Raw genomic sequence first — 13543 nt, forward strand, 5'->3', positions numbered from 1 at the left:
GGCAGTCTGCCTACAGCTCCTTGGTACGATGGCCTTCACCTGTCTCAAAAGTAAGGGTTTTGTAGCGAATTGGAGCATTAAATTTAAAATGCCTCCACTTGTTTCCGCCCAGTATTGAACTGAGGACCTTTCGCGTGTAAAGCGAACGTGATAACCACTACACTACGGAAACTTGATTTGGACGGTACCCACCTAGTGTCATTCGGCATGGCAGTCTGCCTACAGCTCCTTGGTACGATGGCCTTCACCTGTCTTAAAAGTAAGGGTTTTGTAGCGAATTGAAGCATTTATATTTAACATGACTCCACTTGTTTCCACCCAATTTTGAACTGAGGACCTTTCGCGTGTAAAGCGAACGTGATAACCACTACACTACGGAAACTCTGTTTGGATCTCATTCCCACCTCTTCTAGCGTACGCTTGTTCAAAAGCGACTGAAACTATAGACTGCCCAGTGTTTTTAACATGGCAAAAAGCTGCTAATTTTGTTGGCCGAACATTTTATATTACTGTACAGGAAACCTCAATGGTCATTTGTTTTATTTTTGTCCTTTTCTAAAGAGATTAAACAACAAACATCCCTGCAAGTGTACTGACCTGCTCAACAGAAAATCGCATACGAAATTTTTGCAAAAATCACCCACAGTTTCCGCCCAGTTTCAAAATGGGGACTTTTCGCGTGTGAGGCGAACGTGACAACCACTACACTACAAACACGTCTTCAGGTTGCAGACATAAATCTTTAGGTGCACGCTTATTAAAAAGCATATAAAGGAAATGAGCGCTGCACCCACCTAACGTGCCAAAGAGTTTAAATTTTCTGTCAGAATCCAACCACTGTTTCTGCTCGGTTTTGAACCTTTCGCGTGTTAGGCGAATGTGATGACCACTACACTACAGAAACCTATTGTTGAGAGGGATGTGCTTTTTAGAAGATGGCTCCTTCCCATTATCTGCCCTGCAAGCAGTGTGACAGTCTGTAAATTCCACAAACAACAGAACAAAGGTCATTCGGCACCCACCTAGTGTCATTCGGCATGGCAGTCTGCCTACAGCTCCTTGATACGATGGCCTTCACCTGTCTTAAAAGTAAGGGTTTTGTAGCGAATTGCAGCATTTGTATTTAACATGCCTCCACTTGTTTCCACCCAATTTTGTACTGAGGACCTTTCGCGTGTAAAGCGAACGTGATAACCACTACACTACGGAAACTTGGTTTGGATCTCATTCCAACCTCTTCTAGCGTACGCTTGTTCAAAAGCGACTGAAACTATAGACTGCCCAGTGTTTTTAACATGGCAAAAAGCTGCTAATTTTGTTGGCAGACCGAACATTTTATATTACTGTACAGGAAACCTCAATGGTCATTTGTTTTCTTTTTGTCCTTTTCTAAAGAGATTAAACCACAAACATCCCTGCAAGTGTACTGACCTGCTCAACAGAAAATCGCATACGAAATTTTTGCAAAAACCAAGCTTAGTTTCCGCGCAGTTTCGAACTGGGGACCTTTCGCGTGTGAGGCGAACGTGATAACCACTACACTACAGAAACACGTCTTCAGGTTGCAGACATAAATCTTTAGGTGCACGCTTATTAAAAAGCATATAAAGGAAATGAGCGCTGCTACCACCTAGCGTGGCAAACAGTTTAAATATTCTGTCAGAATCCAACCACTGTTTCTGCTTGGTTTCGAACAGAGGACCTTTCGCGTGTTAGGCGAACATGATGAACACTACACTACAGAAACCTCTTGATGAGGCACATGTGCTTTTTAGAAGATGGCTCCTTCCCATAATCTACTCTGCAAGCAGTGTGACAGTCTGTGAATTCCACAAACAACAGAACAGAGGTCATTCGGCATGGCAGTCTGCCTACAGCTCCTGGGTACGATGGCCTTCACCTGTCTTAAAAGTAAGGGTTTTGTATCGAATTGCAGCATTTATATTTAACATGCCTCCACTTGTTTCCGCCCAGTTTTGAACTGAAGACCTTTGCGTGTAAAGCGAACGTGATATCATGGCATATGCTTTTTAGAAGATGGCTCCTTCCCATAATCTGCTCTGCAAGCAGTGTGACAGTCTGTGTATTCCACAAACAACAGAACAGAGGTCATTCGGCATGGCAGTCTGCCTACAGCTCCTTGGTACGATGGCCTTCACCTGTCTCAAAAGCAAGGGTTTTGTAGCGAATTGGAGCATTACATTTAAAATGCCTCCACTTGTTTCCACCCAGTTTTGAACTGAGGACCTTTCGCGTGTAAAGCAAACGTGATAACCACTACACTACGGAAACTTGATTTGGACTTCAGTCCCACCGCTTCTAGGGTACGCTTGTTCAAAAGCGACTGAAACTATAGACTGCCCAGTGTTTTTAACATGGCAAAATGCTGCTAATTTTGTTGGCAGACCGAACATTTTATATTACTGTACAGGAAACCTCAATGGTCATTTGTTTTATTTTTGTCCTTTTCTAAAGAGATTAAACCATAAACATCCCTGCAAGTGTACTGACCTGCTCAACAGAAAATCGCATACGAAATTTTTGCAAAAACCACCCACAGTTTCCACCCAGTTTCGAACTGGGGACCTTTCGCGTGTTAGGCGAACGTGATGACCACTACACTACAGAAACCTATTGATGGAACATGTGCTTTTTAGAAGATCCCTCCTTCCCATAATCTGCTCTGCAAGCAGTGTGACAGTTTGTAAATTCCACAAACAACAGAACAGAGGTTATTCGGCATGGCAATCTGCCTACAGCTCCTTGGTACGATGGCCTTCACAAGGGTTTTGTAGCGATTTGCAGCATTTATATTTAACATGCCTCCACTTGTTTCCACCCAGTTTTGAACTGAGGACCTGTCGCGTGTAAAGCGAACGTGATAACCACTACACTACGAACACTTGATTTGGACGTCAGTCCCACCTCCTCTAGGGTACGCTTGTTCAAAAACGACTGAAACTATAGACTGCCCAGTGTTTTAAACATGGCAAAAAGCTGCTAATTTTGTTGGCAGACCAAACATTTTTTATTACTGTACAGGAAACCTCAACGGTCATTTGTTTTATTTTTGACAGAAAATGTGCCTGCATCCCTGCAAGTTTACTGACCTGCTCAACAGAAAATCGCATAAGAAATTTTTGCAAAAACCACCCACAGTTTCCACCCAGTTTCGAACTGGGGACCTTTCGCGTGTGAGGCGAACGTGATAACCACTACACTACGGAAACACGTCTGCAGGTGGCAGACATAATTCTTTAGCTGCACGCTTATTAAAAAGCATATATTATGGAAATGAGCGCTGCTACCACCTAGCGTGGCAAACAGTTTAAATTTTCTGTCAGAATCCAACCACTGTTTCTGCTCGGTTTCGAACAGAGGACCTTTCGCGTGTTAGGCGAACGTGATGAACACTACACTACAGAAACCTATTGATGACGCACATGTGCTTTTTAGAAGATGGCTCCTTCCCATAATCTACTCTGCAAGCAGTGTGACAGTCTGTGAATTCCACAAACAACAGAACAGAGGTCATTCGGCATGGCAGTCTGCCTACAGCTCCTGGGTACGATGGCCTTCACCTGTCTTAAAAGTAAGGGTTTTGTATCGAATTGCAGCATTTATATTTAACATGCCTCCACTTGTTTCCACCCAGTTTTGAACTGAAGACCTTTGCGTGTAAAGCGAACGTGATATCATGGCATGTGCTTTTTAGAAGATGGCTCCTTCCCATAATCTACTCTGCAAGCAGTGTGACAGTCTGTGAATTCCACAAACAACAGAACAGAGGTCATTCGGCATGGCAGTCTGGCTACAGCTCCTTGGTACGATGGCCTTCACCTGTCTCAAAAGCAAGGGTTTTGTAGCGAATTGGAGCATTACATTTAAAATGCCTCCACTTGTTTCCACCCAGTTTTGAACTGAGGGCCTTTCGCGTGTAAAGCAAACGTGATAACCACTACACTACGGAAACTTGATTTGGACGTCAGTCCCACCGCTTCTAGGGTACGCTTGTTCAAAAGCGACTGAAACTATAGATTGCCCAGTGTTTTTAACATGGCAAAATGCTGCTAATTTTGTTGGCAGACCAAACATTTTATATTACTGTACAGGAAACCTCAATGGTCATTTGTTTTATTTTTGTCCTTTTCTAAAGAGATTAAACCACAAACATCCCTGCAAGTGTACTGACCTGCTCAACAGAAAATCGCATACGAAATTTTTGCAAAAACCACCCACAGTTTCCGCCCAGTTTCGAACTGGGGACCTTTCGCGTGTGAGGCGAACGTGATAACCACTACACTACGGAAACACGTCTTCAGGTTGCAGACATAAATCTTTAGGTGCACGCTTATTAAAAAGCATATAAAAGAAATGAGTGCTGCACCCACCTAGCGTGGCAAACAGTTTAAATTTTCTGTCAGAATCCAACCACTCTTTCTGCTCGGTTTCGAACCGAGGACCTTTCGCGTGTTAAGCGAACGTGATGACCACTACACTACAGAAACCTATTGATGAGACACATGTGCTTTTTAGAAGATGGCTCCTTCCCATAATCTGCTCTGCAGGCAGTGTGACAGTCTGTAAATTCCACAAACAACAGAACAGAGGTCATTCTGCATGGCAGTCTGCCTACAGCTCCTTGGTACGATGGCCTTCACCTGTCTCAAAAGTCATACCGATCTTTATGGGAGCTCCCTGGGCACAGCGCTATGGAGGGCCAGGATCGGAGTTGGGCTTGCACGATTGGAAGGCGCAGACGGAATATCTGGCCGGATTACAGGGACTGAGTGCATCACAGAAAGTACAGTTTGTGTTGGGGTCTTTGGAAGCAGAAGCCAAAAGAGAAGTTCTTGCTGCATCAGAAGCCACACGGGCTACCGCGAAAACTATCTTCGATTTCCTGTCCGGATTATATGGAGACTCTACCCCGGTGGCCACTCTTCGTGCCCAGTTCTTTAACTATCAACAGGGGCCTAAGCAGACTCTTCGGGCATACTCCTTGAAATTGTGGGAGCAGTTTGGCCGGCTGTTGGGTGAACTTCGTCGGGGTCGAGTCGAGGGCGGATCGATGGTGAGAGAGAGGTCGTATTCGGAGAAGGGGCGAGCTCCTGTGCGCCGCCCCCTACGTCCTGTGGGCCCCCGGTTCCAGTGGGATGACCAGGGAAGGCCCATCTGTATTAATTGTGGAGACCCGGGACACATCAGTCGTCAGTGTGGGCTCCGTCGGGGTTCTCAAGGGGGTTTTTAGTCCCACCGGCTACTGTGGGTCAAGTGGCCGGGACACCTTTGTGTGACCCTCCTTCTGTTCCTGTTTTACGAGACGACAGGGTTGGGCGCTGTCCCACCGTGGAGGTTCAAGCTAACGGAGTCACGATAGATTGTCTGGTCGATACAGGTTCTCAAGTTACGTTATTTTCGGAGAGCCTGGCCCAGGAGTTGGTTGCAGATCATCGGCTCCAAGCAGTGGACGCATCTAGTCTGACTTTACGGGGGCAAATGGTCTGGACATCCCTTACACTGGGTACATCGTGGTAGACTTTCTGGTCCAAGGGGTTCCCGTCCAACAGAAAGGGGTCGTTATCGTCCGAGATCATTGCTTGGGCATTCATCGAGCACTCCTAGGGATGAACGTTATACTGGATTGCTCGGAGGAATTGTTTCTGGGACGGCCAGCTCGGACTTCTCTGTCATCGGCGAAGCAGGACAGGGACCGGATTCTGGCCGATTGCCGAAGAGTGCACGTGGCTAGTCAAGTGAAGGAGAGAGAAGGCATCGGTCGAGTAGCCTGTCGGTACGCTTTGTCTGTCCCAGCCCAGAGCGAGACCGTGCTTTGGGTCCGAGTACCTTCAGGACCCTGTGGGACGGGTACCTGTGTCCTGGTAGAGCCCCATGAGGACTGTCAACCCATTGAAGTGGCTCACGGGCTGACGGCCATCCACCGTGGGCGAGTCTCAGTAAAGGTGCGGAATGCCAATCCCTACTCCGTGCTCCTTCGTCGACACCAACGTCTGGTTCGAGTTTCCTCGGTACGCTCTGCCCAGGTTCACAAGCATCAGTACGTCTGCTTCAGGCAGGTGAGCTCTGCGGTGGTGGAAGTCGCCGTCCGCCCAGTTGAGGCAGAACCAGGCTCTGTGGGAGGAGGGGTGCCGACCCATTTGATGGGAGAGTCCCTGAAGGGTGAAAATCTGGAGGAGGAACAGGTGTTACAGCTCCAGGAGCTCTTGAGAAAATGGCAACATGTGTTCTCGACCCACGAAGAAGACTATGGCTGCACAGGGGTAGTGAGGCATCAAATACCTACCGGTGAAGCGATGCCTAGCCAAGAGCGGTATCGTCCGGTGCCACCCACCCTCTATGCCGAGGTCCGCGCCCTGTTGAAAGGGATGCTGGAGGGAGGAATTGTTCGAGAGAGCAGTAGTCCCAGGGCGGCGCCAATTGTTCTGGTTCAGAAGAAAACGGGAGCTTGGAGGTTCTGCGTTGACTACCGCAAACTCAACAGTGTAACGAAGAAAGATACATTCCCGTTGCCACGGATTGAAGACTCACTCACCTGTCTCACACAAGCGGCGTGGTACTCCACATTGGACCTGGCGAGTGGATACTGGCAGGTGCAGGTAGACGACCGAGATAGAGAGAAGACAGCCTTCACCACCCCGTTTGGGTTATTTGAATGGGACCGGATGCGGTTCGGCCTGTGCAATGCTCCTGCGACCTTTCAGCGCTTGATGCAGCACTGTCTAGGGGGACAACTGGTCGACTCAACGCCGGTATACCTGGACGATGTGATCGTCTTCTCCCCTGACTTCCGCACTCACCTGCACCATCTAGGTGGGAGGAGGACCACCTAGGGAGGAGGAGGAACACAGGAAGTGTTCAGGGCCATGGAGAAATATGGGCTAAAGCTTAGGCCAGACAAATGCCAGTTATTGCGGAAGAAGGTACAGTTCTTGGGACATCGTGTCAGTGCTGCAGGGATATCCCCCGACCCGGAGAAGGTGGCAGCTGTCCAAGGGTGGGAGCCACCCCGGGCAGTGAGACAGGTGCGGTCGTTCTTGGGGTTCGTGGGATTTTGTCGACGCTTTATAAAAGGATTATCTGGGCTTGCTTGGCCATTGAACCAACTCCTTGCTGGTTCCGGACGTGCCCGTGGCAAAGGCTCCCCGTCAGTGCATTGGGATTCCACCTGTGAGACCACCTTCCAGAACCTCAAGCAGGAACTTCTGAGGGCCCCTATCTTGGCCTACGCAGACTTCACCCAGCCGTTCCTTCTGTACACTGACGCCAGCAATGCAGGTTTGGGAGCCGTGTTGGCCCAAGAGCACCAAGGAGTGGAGAGAGTGATTGCATACGCAAGTCAAAGTTTACATCCCGCAGAGCGGAACGCGGCAAATTACAGTTCCTTCAAAATCGAACTACTGGCAATGAAGTGGGCCATGACGGAGAAGTTCAAAGATTACCTGTTGGGAGCCAAGGTGACGGTGATTACGGATAATAATCCATTAGTACACTTGCAGACCGCCAAGTTGGGGGCAGTAGAACAGCGTTGGGTGGCACAACTAGCAAATTATGATTAACAGCTTAAATACCGACCCGGCAGAGAACACGTAAATGCGGACGCCCTGTCCAGACTCCCAGTCATCCGGAGGGACAACCAAACACCCCTTTGTACCCCTGGCCCTGAAGACGAGTTGCTGATGGCAATGGTGGAAGCTCCCGGGACCCTGAGGGCTGTTCCGTCTAGTTGGGGATGGGACCCCGGGCGGTGGAGAAGGCTGCAGCTGGGAGATGCAGACCTGTGTCAGGTTACGTTGTACCTTAGACAGGGATACATGCCGAGAGCAGAGGAAAGCGGGCTCAGACGGTGGGAGTACAACATCTCCTAAGGCAGTGGAAGAGGCTGCGACTTAGAGAAGGGGTAATCTGCCGTTCGATGCAAGATCCCCGAACACAGGAGACAGTACACCAGGTGGTGGTACCGGAGGGCCAAGTCTCGAGCTATTGACTGCATTCCACACCCATACTGGCCATCAGGGCCAAGAGAAGACGCTGTCTCTGCTGAGGAGGTATTTCTACTGGCCTAGGATGGAAAAGAAAGTTGAGGAGTTCGTTCAGAGTTGTCCACTGTGTACGTTGTTCAAACGCAGGAAGGAAATCCGAGCCCCATTGGTCCCCCTGTGGCCCAAAGCACCTCTGCACATCATAGGAATCGATTTCCTGACTTTAGGTCGGCCGACGGATCGATTTCAAAATATCCTGGTGATGACTGACCTATTAACTAAATACGCCTAGGCCATCCCCACTGTAGATCAGACGACAGTTACCACAGCCAGCGCCCTTTGGAGGGCAGTGATACAACCTTTTGGCTCCCCAGAGACCCTACACTCAGACCAAGGTTCAAATTTTGAGTCCCGAGTGATCCAAGAGCTGAGCCACCTTTATGGGTGCCGGAAGACCCATACGACCTCATACCATCCTCAGGGTAACGGGGGTGCGAAAGGTTGAACCAGACCCTGTTGGGGTTATTGGGGACCCTAGAGAGTGAACAACAGGGCCAATGGGCCGAGAGTCTCCCCTCTCTGTTGCAAGCCTATAACAATAGTGTGCACAGTATCACCAGGTATGCTCCTTCCTACCTTATGTTTGGGCGCCATCTCCGCTTACCTGTGGACTTGCTCCTGGGGACCGAGGCTGCAGAAAGAGGGTATAGTACCACTGACTCGGTGAATCGGCACCACCACCAACTGCTCGATGCCTACCGACGAGTCTCAGATCATCTGAGTGCAGCAGCCGCCAAGAACAAGCGGCTATACGACCGGACTGCCCGAGAGGCCCCTTTGTTACCAGGGGAGCGAGTGCTGGTAAGGGACAACCGGCGCTCAGGGAAGGGGAAGCTCCGCGATCGCTGGGAGTCGACGCCATATGTGGTGGAACGACGACAAGGGCCTGATGCTCCAGTTTACTCGGTACGACCCGAGGGGAAACCAGGACCGATACGGGTGCTCCATCGAAACTTGCTCCGTCCATGTCCGAACTATTCGCAGCTAGCGGCCGAGGCCCCAAGTGCGCCACCCGCCCCAGAGGTACTCATGGTAGGGTGGTCTGTGGTCCCGAGGGACCCTGAAGTTGAAGCAAGAGTGGCTCCGCCCTCGCCACTCCGACGGTCTCAGCGGGACACCCGAGGACAGCCTCCTGAGAGGTATGGCGAATGGAATTGAAGAACACCGGTTCTCGGGACTAGAACCGATTGGCGGGGGGGATGTCACGGGTGACAAAAACGCGTAGTGAGCGGAACCCTCTTGGTGAGTCACGAGTTTCTCGAGGGAACGATTTGTTTGCGACACATCCCACTCCAGTTCCAGGTGTGGCAGAAACATTGCCCGGCCTGATTAGCGCTAATGCACTGCAGGTGCAAGAGAGAGAGGAGCGGCGTTCACACAGGTGTCCGGCTTCACAAGCCAAAGATAAAAGGGCTATCCAGAGAGGTTTCGGGGAACGGGACGTGGATGTGGTCTGTTTTGTTTTTGGAGCAGTTTGGGGCTCAAGCTTTACTCGGGGAAGTTGTCTGGATGTGGGGAAGAGAGAAAGATAAGTGAATTGATTTCATCTTATGAACATTCGAAAAGCTTGAAGAGGATGCAGTGAATGTAAATCTGACTGTTGGGGAAGCTATGTGTTTCAGAGTGTGTTGAGGAGGAACTGAGGATTAAATATCCCCCACGGGAGTGTAACGAATGGATTGAGGCCTCTGATCAGCCCTATCGTGTGAATGAATTGCAGTGTTTTTGCCTTATTTATATACATTGATTCATGGCTGTGGATTTGAAGTGAACACGAGTGTGGTGTGCTTTTACTGAGAAGCGGCCCCAACCCCTGCTTACACGTTTGTGAAAAGTTATTATATCTGCTCTCCATCAGAAGCCCAGAGTGATACAGCTGAGTTTGGAAGTATGCAGTATCGCTGGTGAAGTAAGCTTTTAAATCACTGTCTCACTACTTTGCACTGACGAACAGTATCCTATGTTGAGAAGAATCCTTTACCTTCCTACTTACCATCTGAGTCTGGAAGTATGCAGTATCGCTCGTGAAGTAATTTTTTTAAATCATTGTTTCACTACTGTGTACTGACGAAAGTATTCTATACTGAGAAGAATCCTTACCTTCCTACTTAACGTCTGAGTCTGGAAGTATGCAGCATCGCTGGTGAAGTAAGCTTTTAAACCACTGTCTCACTACTGTGCACCGACGAAAGTGTTCTATACTTTGAAAAATCCTTATCTTCCTACTTACGGTCTGAGTCTAGAAGTATGCAGCATCGCTGGTGAAGAAAGCTTTTAAGTCACTGTTTCACTACTGTGCACTGCTGAAAGTATCTTATACTGAGAAGAATCCTTACCTTCCTACTTACTGTCTGAGTCTAGAAGTATGCAGCATGGCTGGTGAAGTAAGCTTTTAAACCACCGTCTCCCACTACTGTGCACTGACGAAAGTTTCATGTACTGAGAAGAATTCTTATCTTCCTACTTACCGTCTGAGTCTAGAAGTATGCAGCATTGCTGGTGAAGTAAGCTTTTAAATCACTGTCTCACTACTGTGCACTGACGACAGTATCCTATACTGAGAAGAATCCTTACCTTCCTACTTACCGCCTGAGTCTAGAAGTATGCAGCATCGCTGGTGAAGTAAGCTTTTAAAATCATTGTTTCACTACTGTGCACTGACGAAAGTATTCTATACTGAGAAAAATCCTTATCTTCCTACTTACTGTCTGAGTCTAGAAGTATGCAGCATTGCTGGTGAAGTAAGCTTTTAAACCACCGTCTCCCACTACTGTGCACTGACGAAAGTATCTTGTACTGAGAAGAATTCTTACCTTCCTACTTACCGTCTGAGTCTAGAAGTATGCAGTATTGCTGGTGAAGTAAGCTTTTAAATCACTGTCTCACTACTGTGCACTGACAAAAGTATCCTATACTGAGAAGAATTCTTACCTTCCTACTTACCGCCTGAGTCTAGAAGTATGCAGCATTGCTGGTGAAGTAAGCTTTTCAATCACTGTCTCACTACTGTGCACTGACGAAAGTATCCTATACTGAGAAGAATCCTTACCTTCCTACTTACCGTCTGAGTCTGGAAGTATGCAGCATCGCTGGTGAAGTAAGCCTTTGAATCATTGTCCCACTACTGTGCACTGACGAAAGGATTCTGTATTGAGAAGAACTCTTACCTTCTTACTTACCGTTTGAGTCCTGAAGTGAGCCGTATCCTTGGTGAAGTTGTCACAAGGTGACGAACTAGAGACGGAACTACACAGCCCACGGGGGGATGTTTCCGCCCGGAGCGGTTTCAACTGAACACCAAGCCGGCCTCAGATGCGTCGCTACCATAGGAACAGCAGCCGCTGATGGCAAAGTGACAGAAGGTGCGGCGCATTAAGTGACTGTGTGACGATTGGGACATGTCGCTTTTAGGAACAGACAAAAGCAAAACTTTGAGAGACTGAGTGGGTTGGGTGGGATTGCTGCGGCGTTCAAACTTTTCTTCTTGCTGAGAGAGAGTGAGAGATTTCTGTGGGACAAATCGGCTGGCGAGATCGATCCGTGGGAAGGGAATCCGCTACGAAGAACTGGGTGACGGAGAACAGAGAGGCAGAGGGCGAAGTCATCTATGAAGTATTATCGAGTCCACTTACTGGGGTGAAGATAAGTACCAACCTTCTACTGGCTGTATTATATGTGGGTTATACACGAAAAGATTATATATGAGGAGAAATGACATAAAAAACGGAGTCCAGATGTCTGAATGAGAAGACAGCTGTTAGGATTTGTGATTGCAGTCGCTGAATTCTTCCGTCTAATTACCCCCGCTGTCCAGAGCGAGGAGGTTGGCCGTGACCTTAAATTTCACGGAGTGGATGAGAGTGACGTGAGTTAATGCTGTGTCCCACTGTGTGTGGTTGAAGTGGAGTTATTGAATGCTTACTGTACAGAATTCTGTCACATGTCCATCGGTCTTGCCTTGTGTTACAGTCGGGAGTTTTCTGAGGAAGAGATTAAGTGAAAACGGACTTTAAGCCTGCTGTATTCTGATTCATCATTGATGCTGTTCTGGAGAACGGGGAAAATCCAGTTACCTGCTGTTCTGAGTGTTGAATATCCAAAGCCTGTTGTATTCTGATTCATCATTGATGCTGTTCTGGAGAACGGGGAAAATCCAGTTACCTGCTGTTCTGAGTGTTGAATATCCAAAGCCTGTTGTATTCTGATTCATCATTGATGCTGTTCTGGAGGACGGGGAAAATCCAGTTACCTGCTGTTCTGAGTGCGTCCCATCTGAAGCCCGCTGCATTTGTCTCATCGTTGCTGTTGTGGAGAACGGAGGAAACCTCAGGTACCCGTTGTTCTGAGTGTTGTGTATCTAAATCCTGTTGTACTCTGCTTCATTATTGATGCTGTTCTGGGGGACGGAGAAAATCCAGTTACCTGCTGTTCGGAGTGTGTTCCATCTGAGGCCGGTGCATTCTCGTCTCATCCTCGCTGTTCTTGGGAGTGGGAATAAACCCAGTTACCTGCTGCCCAGTCGACGCCCTTCACAGCCCCAAGCCTTCTGCACCGACATATTGGGAAGACCAAACGTACGTGGAGTACCTACTTGCTGTCCAGTCGATGCTCCTTCACAGCCGTAAGCTTTCTGCACCTGTTGAACTAAGAAGAACCAACTGTATTGAGAGGATTTACCTGCTGCCAGTCGACGCTCCTTCACAGCCCTAAGCCTACTGCACCGACGTATTGGGAAGACCAAACGTACGTGGAGTACCTACTTGCTGTCCAGTCGACGCTCCTTCACAGCCGTAAGCTTCCTACACCTGTTGTACTGAGAAGAACCAACCGTACTGAGAGTAAGCCTTTGGCACCTGAGAGACTGAGAAGAGTCAACCGTACTCAGAGTAAGCCTTTGGCACCTGAGAGACTGAGAAGAGTCAACCGTACTGAGAGTAAGCCTTTGGCACCTGAGAGAATCAGAAGAGTCAACCGTACTGAGAGTAAGCCTTTGGCACCTGAGAGACTGAGAAGAGTTCACCGTACGGAGAATAAGCCTTTGGCACCTGAGAGACTGAGAAGAGTCAACCGTACTGAGAGTAAGCCTTTGGCACCTGAGAAACTGAGAAGAGTCAACCGTACTGAGAGTAAGCCTTTGGCACCTGAGAGACTGAGAAGAGTCAACCGTACTGAGAGTAAGCCTTTGGCACCTGAGAGACTGAGAAGAGTCAACCGTACTGAGAGTAAGCCTTTGGCACCTGAATGTATCGAATAGAATCGAATGTAGTTCTTTAATGAGAACTAGTAATGTAGCTAGTTTTATTTAAGTTACTTATAAGCCATAAGCAATCGTCGATTAAAAGAGTATTTGGGGATTGCAGTTTGCTGTTTGACTTATCAATTTGTGTCGATAAAGTATAATAGGGTGAATCATGTATATAGTGCTTGCATAGTGCATATACTTGTAGCTGTTATGTATCTTTGGAAGTCCTTGAAATTAATAG

At 48.3% G+C, this 13543-nt stretch overlaps 7 non-coding genes and 1 pseudogene across 7 annotated transcripts; all 8 read right to left on the reverse strand.

Annotated features, from left to right (window-relative positions):
- Nucleotides 1-99: 99 nt before the first annotated feature.
- Nucleotides 100-172, reverse strand: trnav-uac (transfer RNA valine (anticodon UAC)). The gene has a single exon. It is a non-coding gene; the product is annotated as a tRNA-Val (tRNA).
- Nucleotides 173-1478: 1306 nt separating this feature from the next.
- trnav-cac (transfer RNA valine (anticodon CAC)) lies at nt 1479-1551 on the reverse strand. Its single transcript has one exon. It is a non-coding gene; the product is annotated as a tRNA-Val (tRNA).
- A 668-nt stretch (nt 1552-2219) lies between these two features.
- Nucleotides 2220-2292, reverse strand: trnav-uac (transfer RNA valine (anticodon UAC)). Its single transcript has one exon. It is a non-coding gene; the product is annotated as a tRNA-Val (tRNA).
- A 266-nt stretch (nt 2293-2558) lies between these two features.
- Nucleotides 2559-2631, reverse strand: trnav-aac (transfer RNA valine (anticodon AAC)). The gene has a single exon. It is a non-coding gene; the product is annotated as a tRNA-Val (tRNA).
- A 526-nt stretch (nt 2632-3157) lies between these two features.
- Nucleotides 3158-3230, reverse strand: trnav-cac (transfer RNA valine (anticodon CAC)). Its single transcript has one exon. It is a non-coding gene; the product is annotated as a tRNA-Val (tRNA).
- A 670-nt stretch (nt 3231-3900) lies between these two features.
- trnav-uac (transfer RNA valine (anticodon UAC)) lies at nt 3901-3973 on the reverse strand. Its single transcript has one exon. It is a non-coding gene; the product is annotated as a tRNA-Val (tRNA).
- A 266-nt stretch (nt 3974-4239) lies between these two features.
- On the reverse strand, nt 4240-4312 carry trnav-cac (transfer RNA valine (anticodon CAC)). Its single transcript has one exon. It is a non-coding gene; the product is annotated as a tRNA-Val (tRNA).
- A 3570-nt stretch (nt 4313-7882) lies between these two features.
- LOC143715750 (FGGY carbohydrate kinase domain-containing protein-like) overlaps nt 7883-13543 on the reverse strand; it is a 51926-nt pseudogene continuing 46265 nt past the window's right edge.

Source organism: Siphateles boraxobius, unplaced genomic scaffold, assembly GCF_051911475.1.
Source record: "Siphateles boraxobius isolate OS27281-9 unplaced genomic scaffold, OSU_SipBor_1 6, whole genome shotgun sequence".
NCBI classification, from domain to species: Eukaryota; Metazoa; Chordata; class Actinopteri; order Cypriniformes; family Leuciscidae; genus Siphateles; species Siphateles boraxobius.